The 7,500-nt window shown below is 43.0% G+C and overlaps 1 long non-coding RNA gene across 1 annotated transcript in view; it reads left to right on the top strand.

Annotated features, from left to right (window-relative positions):
- LOC138961047 (uncharacterized) overlaps nt 1–3,470 on the top strand; it is a 3,509-nt gene extending 39 nt beyond the window's left edge. Inside the window, exons 1-3 of the long non-coding RNA XR_011454140.1 lie at nt 1–243; nt 1,319–1,596; nt 2,241–3,470. The exon at nt 1–243 is cut by the window's left edge and continues 39 nt beyond it. This is a non-coding gene — a long non-coding RNA (uncharacterized lncRNA). The remainder of the gene's footprint in view (nt 244–1,318; nt 1,597–2,240) is intronic.
- Nucleotides 3,471–7,500: the final 4,030 nt, after the last annotated feature.

Genomic DNA, 7,500 nt, shown 5'->3' with positions numbered 1-7,500 from the left:
CAAGATGTTCTTTTTTTTGCTCCAGCAATGCATACAGCTTGGAGTCATCATGCCTCCAGAGTTTTCGCTGCGGCATGGTGTATTCTGGGACTGGTGCTGACGTCATGCTATACGTGTAAATTGACGTCATTACTGGTTGACACGCCGTCACCGCCACCATTTACCACATTAGCAGAAATGGTGACGCAAGATGATTTCCAATGGGGTGTTCTTGGAGGAACAAGTACGATGTTAAATGTCAGGGTATGTAAATGTGCCTAATCGTCGTTTTTCTTTTGAATTCCAATGAATACAAGCGATAAACTTATTACATAGCAGGGGTATACGGGGGGGGGGGGGGGGGCGAGGGGATGCAAGTGCACCCTCCCCTAGCTCAGAAAAAGAAACAAGTCGCGTAAGGCGAAAATACAATATTTAGTCAAGTAGCTATCGAACTCACAGAATGAAACTGAACGCAATGCAACGCAGCAAGACCGTATACTCGTAGCATCGTCAGTCCACCGCGCACGGCAAAGGCAGTGAAATTGACAAGAAGAGCGGGGTAGTACTTGCGCTGAGAAGGATAGCACGCTTTTCTGTACCTCTCTTCGTTTTAACTTTCTGAGCGTGTTTTTAATCCAAACATATCATATCTATATGTTTTTGGAATCAGGAACCGACAAGGAATAAGATGAAGGTGTTTTTAAATTGATTTGGACAATTTAATTTTGATAATAATTTTTATATTTTTAATTTTCAGAGCTTGTTTTTAATCCAAATATAACATATTTATATATTTTTGGAATCAGAAAATGATAAAGAATAAGATGTACGTAAATTTGGATCGTTTATAAAAAAAAATTTTTTTTTTACAATTTTCAGATTTTTAATGACCAAACTCACTCATTAGTTTTTAAGCCACCAAGCTGAAATGCAATACCAAACCCCGGCCTTCGTCGAAGATTACTTGACCAAAATTTCAACCAATTTGGTTGAAAAATGAGAGCGTGACAGTGCCGCCTCAACTTTCACGAAAAGCCGGATATGACGTCATCAAAGACATTTATAGAAAAAATGAAAAAAATGTATGGGGATTTCATACCCAGGAACTCTCATGTCAAATTTCATAAAGATCGGTCCAGTAGTTTAGTCTGAATCGCTCTACACACACACACAGACAGACAGACAGACAGACACACACACACACACACATACACCACGACCCTCGTCTCGATTCCCCCCTCTACGTTAAAATATTTAGTCAAAACTTGACTAAATATAAAAAGAGAGAGAAAAGTTCACCCGGTCGAAAACATTCTCGTCTTTTCTCATTTTGCAGACTTCTAATGATCCCGTCAAAAGGACCTTTTACAGCAAGATGATGACCTTTGCTGAAGATGACCCGGATGTTCTCAGCATTGAACTGGAAGTACACTTACGCAAGGTACTTGCAGGAAACTACGCGTTTTACACTGATGAAACTACGCTTCGGATCTGGACGGCAGAGTACTGTGAGATTTCATCTCTCCTCCTGCATGACGACGCTGCAGCTTCAGCTAAAACCACCAACGTGTTCACTCCCAAAGACTCAGCTCTTACTCGAAGAATAGATGACGTGTGAGGATACGTTTAACTGCTTTGTTATTTTTGTTCAGACAGCGCGTGTGTCATTGCGTGTTTGTGTGTGACGTTGTCTGTATGTGTGTGTGTGTGTGTGTGTGTGTGTGTGTGTGTGTGTGTGTGTGTGTGTGTGTGTGTGTTTGTCTGTCTGTCTGTTTGCCTGTCTGTCTCTCTGTCTGTCTGTGTCTGTGTCAAAATGTACCTGTGTCCCTGAAAAAGGGGTGTTAAGCCTGTGAAGGACGCCGAGGTTGACCTTGTGAAGGCTGCATGAAGGTCTTCACTAATGCGACGACAGGTGTTCGGGGCGTGGGTCTCATGGAAGGATGGAGAGGGGGAGGGGTGTTAAAGTCAGTGTATCCATGGTACTTCGATATGACACACCCACTACAGGAACTTACCTTATTAAAGAAAAGGGGAGCATTAACTTCAGGTACACTTTGGTTGTACTTATCGTCAGTGATATTGACAAATGTCGTCCGTCAATTTGCCTAGAACTCGTCTCTCTCTCTTGCTACGCTATTAAACTCCCACTGCAGAAAACAATAACTTCAATTCAACTTTGGGCGTATAATTTTGTTCGTCAGGAATATTCAAAGCAGTCCTCCGTCATTTTACCTCTCGTCTTTTCCTTGCCTGTTCAGGTTGCTGCGACTGGAAGCCTCGGGAGTACTGTCTCACCTCCGCGAAAAGTGGATGCCTGGACCCCGCAATTGCCATAACAACGACTCAGCACCCAAGGCCATCCCCATAGCAACGCTGCAAGGACCGTGTTATGTAGCCGTGGCTGGAATCCTGTTAGCCCTCTGCTTTCTTCTTTTCGAACGTAGATGTTTCAGACGACGACAGTGTGTGCGCCTTAAGTGACATGCGACAAGATGTTTCATTTCACCCTCCCTTGAAGTGAAAGCTTTGCCGGTGTAACACGAGAAAATTACTCCCACGAGATTTTTTACACCGGAGTAAAAATTTCGTACGAAAAGTGTACTTCCTGTACGAAAAAACTACTCCCCCATAACACGAGAAAATTATTTCCAACCGCAGGTGTATTCCGAGTCAACAATTCGGTCGAAAATGTTACTCCCCTGACGAATAAATAACGAATAAATTATTCCTACCTGACATGAGCAATTTACTGCCCACGTCAGGTGTACGCAACTTTTACTCCCCTGTCCCCTGTTAGTCTTGGTGGTGGAAGGGGTGGAGGGAGGGTAGCGCAACATTTGTTTGCGCGAGATCACATATTGACATTATCCCTTCGCCCGCATCCCATTTTCGCGTACGAGATTTTTACTGGAAGTAAAAACTTGGGGAGTCTAAATTTCGTGGAGGGAGTACTTTTTTCGTACCTTGGGGAGTTCTTTTCTCGTACAAAAGGTGTACTCGGAGTAAGAATTTCGTACGAAATTTTTACTACGGAGTAAATGTTTCGTGGAGTAAAAAATGTCGTGTTACACCGACGTGTCTGTTGTCATTTGCAACAGTAAGCATGTTAGAAATATCTCACAACAGTTATGTATACTCTTCCAAAAAGGTTAAAGGCCAGGTGTTTTTTTCTAACGCATGCAAAACGATCACAAGGCTGAACTATTTCATGTTGCTTTATTATATCATTGAAGAACCGAGGACTGTCTACAAAAAAATCCATTTCAAACACAGCAGCAAAAACAAAGCTAGATGACCCTCTAATTATAAATACGCATTTTGAAATGAGTGTCTGAACAACGAAATCATAACAATATTTGTAGTGCTACGCCTTTAATCGCTCGAAAGAACACAAAATAAATAACTCTTACATTCATATACTGGTGAGGTTGCAGCAAAATTGTAAAACGGGATCGTAACGATACAACATTTCTGCGAGTACAAGTGTTGAGTATATATGTAACTGCTTACGCGTGTGTATGTGTGTATGTGTGTGTGTGTGTGTGCGTGTGTGTGTGTGTGTGTGTGTGTATGTGTGTGTGTATGTGTGTTTGTGTGTGTGTGTCACATAATCAACTAAGAGCAATGTCACCAAAGTCACATGCAGTAAATGTTAAAGGCACAGTAAGCCTCCCGTAAACCATCACAGATACTGTCAGGCTTTTACACACAGTACAAACACCCTTCCATTTGAACGCTCACCAAACGGGAACATCCTAGGTGCCCTCCGTAAAGAGCGAGCAATTTTCAAAGAATTTATTTTTGCGTGGTTTAACTTACCCCTGAGCCATCGTGAACCCGTGTGATCAAGTTTCCCTTTTTCACAATGTAATCGTCAGTTAGTAATTTGAATGCGACTCGCTGTGAGCTTATCTGCAATAGCACAAACGAAACAAACGGCTGTGGTTCACAAGAACTCTAGCGATGGCTTTTGACTGTTCGGAGGAACTGGCGATAGGTATAAACCGTCGTCTGCTACCAGAACCACGACCTTGCGTGACCCTGCTTCTGGGCGTTTCTTTTTTCAAACTTTCAAAACTTCGAATTGTACTGATCTTGTCTTGATGAAAAAAGAATTCTTTTCTGATTTAAGAATGTTTGTGTAACAAGCTGTCAATTTATTATTTAGATTTTAAAAGTTAGGTTAAGCGCCAAAACGCACCACGGTCCGATTGTCTCTGACACTCTCTCCGCAAAATTCATTCTTTGAAAATTGCTCGCTCTTTACGTAGGGCACCTAGGATGTTCCCGTTTGGTGAGCGTTCAAATGGAAGGGTGTTTGTACTGTGTGTAAAAGCCTAACAGTATCTGTGATGGTTTACATGAGGCTTACTGTGCCTTTAAAGGCACAGTGCAGCTCACAGCCTTCGTTTTGCGTTTTTGTTGCAGCTGAGTGCATTTACAGTTCAAAAATCCTCCTATGGTAATAAAACAAACCCAAAACTACCCAACGACGACATCTGTGAAGCTCGACAGTTTCTTGTTCACGCGAGTGCATACATTAACCTAGTTATTACGTGGTGCTTGGTCGGAGTTCGATTCAACGGGTGCGTATCGCTAGCGCTACGTGTCATTTGTGCTACGTGTCATTTGTCCTACGTGTCATTTGTGCTACGTGCTGCTATCGCTACGTTGATTAGTGCTACAAATAATTTGTCTATGAGGCGCTATCATTCGTTCATTATTACTACGTGTCGACAGCACTACATCTTTTAGCGCTACATGTCATTATCGCTTCGTGTCAATACCACTACTTACTGACGACTCTCGATCTCTTTCTCATTTTTTTGGCTCACGTAAGTGTAGCCTATGCGATCGTAACTTTGTCTGTCTGTGCGTTTGTGCGTGTGTGTGTGCGTGTGTGTGTGTGTGTGTGTGTGTTTGTGCGTGTGTATGTCTGTGGTAGAAACTTTAACATTTCGTCATTTGAAGACGTCACATTACGCGAAGGAATTACTGAAAGTCTCGGTTTTGAACGGGCCGAGACTAGTTGGAAGGCAACAGTTATCTTTTTCTTTTCATGTCTTGGCGTCGTTTCTCTCGCTCTCACTCCTTGTGGTTTGTGTGTGTATATATGTATGTCTGTTTCAGTGTGTGTGTGTGTGTGTGTGTGTGTGTGTGTGTGTGTGTGTGTGTGTGTGTGTGACTCTCTATCTCTTTCTCTCTCTTGCTCACTTGCGTGTTCACTCACTCTGTCTTTCTCTGTTTCTGTCTCTGTCTCTCTCTTTCTGTCTCTCTCTCTCTCTCTCTCTCTCTCTCTCTCTCTCTCTCTCTCTCTCTCTCTCTGTCTGTGGCCTCAATATCATAAACCATTCTGAGGTCTGAGTATTCTGTCTCTCTCTCTCTCTCTCTCTCTCTCTCTCTCTCTCTCTTTGTCTTTCTCTCTCTCTCTCTGTCTCTCTCTCTCTCTCTCTCTCTCTCTCTCTCTCTCTCTCTCTCTCTCTCTCTCTCTCTCTCTTTCTCTCTCTCTCTCCGGGCTCTCTCTCTCTCTTTCTCTGTCTCTCTCTCTGTCTCTCTCTCTCTCTCTCTCTCTCTCTCTCTCTCTCTCTATCTATCTCGATGGAGGGCCAGAATAATGCAAAAGAGCATACCTATGGTTATTCTGTTACCCTCGAAAAATAAAGAATTGTCATTGTCATTGTCAATTGTCTTCCAGCTACACATCGATCTATTCTGTCTGTATTTCTGGTCATGTATCTTCCACTACTTCAGTCTGTGTGTCTGTCTATCCGACCTGTTCAACTGATTCTGAACATGTTTATCTTGCAGTCAGACCTGTTCAACTGATTATAAACATGTTTATCTTGCAGTCAGACCTGTTCAACTGATTCTGAACATGTTTATCTTGCAGTCAGACCTGTTCAACTGATTCTGAACATGTTTATCTTGCAGTCAGACCTGTTCAACTGATTATAAACATGTTTATCTTGCAGTCAGACCTGTTCAACTGATTCTGAACATGTTTATCTTGCAGTCAGTAAATACGTTATCATACTGCTACCCTGACAGTGACGTAAATCGGTGCACCTCATTAGAAAGCGGCACGAGCACATCACCCAATAACTGTATTTCCAAAACAAACTTATGTGTCTGAATACTTTGACGAGACATGCCAGTGTCGGCTGGTCGAAATGACAGCCAAATTGGTCGTTTTCCAGTTAAAAAAAATGCCAGAATTTAGCCTCGGTGTGGCACCAATGAATGTCCCAATATATGGACCAATTTGGAACTGTCAGTCAGTAGTACTTTGTTTTATAAATCCGCTGCGAACACCACCCGTTACGTATATTTGCCATTGTGACTATATCCCACGACAAACACCTAGGGGGAATCCAGATCCAGATCCAGATCCAGATCACAACAGGGGAAATGTTTACAAGAACAAACTCCATGAGGTCACGGTCACCTAATAAGCACTCAGTGTTAACCAATTATCGGGGGTCAACTTTATGTGCAGACCCAGAGACGGAAGCCATGTCCCACCCCCTTGTCACCACAATGGCAGGTAAAAGACCTCGGTCATTCTGCCATTAGTGCAGATGGCTGATACCACCTTAACACGCATACACTTGGGCATCTCATCAAAAGCCGTGAGGGCGTAAAACTCAAATTATTATATAACCCATATCTGGTCCTTAAGAGGCGAAATATTTAGCCTGTAGGACATGAAGCATTCTCTCTTTCTTTCTTGTTGTTCCACGTACCGACTGTAGCGCAATGTCTAATTACTGCAAGCATTCTATGTGCATGGATAGCCTATGTTTCTTTAGAATTAGAGGTACTGAACGTGAAACTTGCAGGTCTGTACATTTATTACTACTTATACTGGTGAGTACACTCGACTCTGCTGCTTGGTCAATAGTGAATTCATATAACACCGGTAGGCCTGTCAGCAAATACTATGAAGCCTGACAAAATGTCACTAACAGCTGTTGTTGTTGTTGTAATCAGACACACAATCACACACCGGCACGGTTGGCCTAGTGGTAAGGCGTCCGCCCCGTGATCGGGAGGTCGTGGGTTCCAACCCCGGCCGGGTCATACCTAAGACTTTAAAATTGGCAATCTAGTGGCTGCTCCGCCTGGCGTCTGGCATTATGGGGTTAGTGCTAGGACTGGTTGGTCCGGTGTCAGAATAATGTGACTGGGTGAGACATGAAGCCTGTGCTGCGACTTCTGTCTTGTGTGTGGCGCACGTTATAAAGCAGCACCGCCCTGATATGGCCCTTCGTGGTCGGCTGGTCGTTAAGCAAAAAACAAACCAAACACAATCACACTTGATTTCATTTACGCACACATGTAGGAGCGGTTAACGCTTTGGTCTCACCCTTGTTTTATTCAAACATCCATGTGAACAATATGTAGGCAACAGCGGGTGGCGATTTCTCTTCAGGTATTTTCACATAGAATTTGGTAAACTTTCGCTTTATGGCTTTATCTAACCCATCAAATATATTAAGGACTAACTAATTGTCATTT

Source organism: Littorina saxatilis, linkage group LG3 (assembly GCF_037325665.1).
Source record: "Littorina saxatilis isolate snail1 linkage group LG3, US_GU_Lsax_2.0, whole genome shotgun sequence".
Classification (NCBI taxonomy): Eukaryota; Metazoa; Mollusca; class Gastropoda; order Littorinimorpha; family Littorinidae; genus Littorina; species Littorina saxatilis.
The sequence above is the reverse complement of the archived record's forward strand: the minus strand, read 5'-3'. Positions and strand labels throughout refer to the sequence as shown.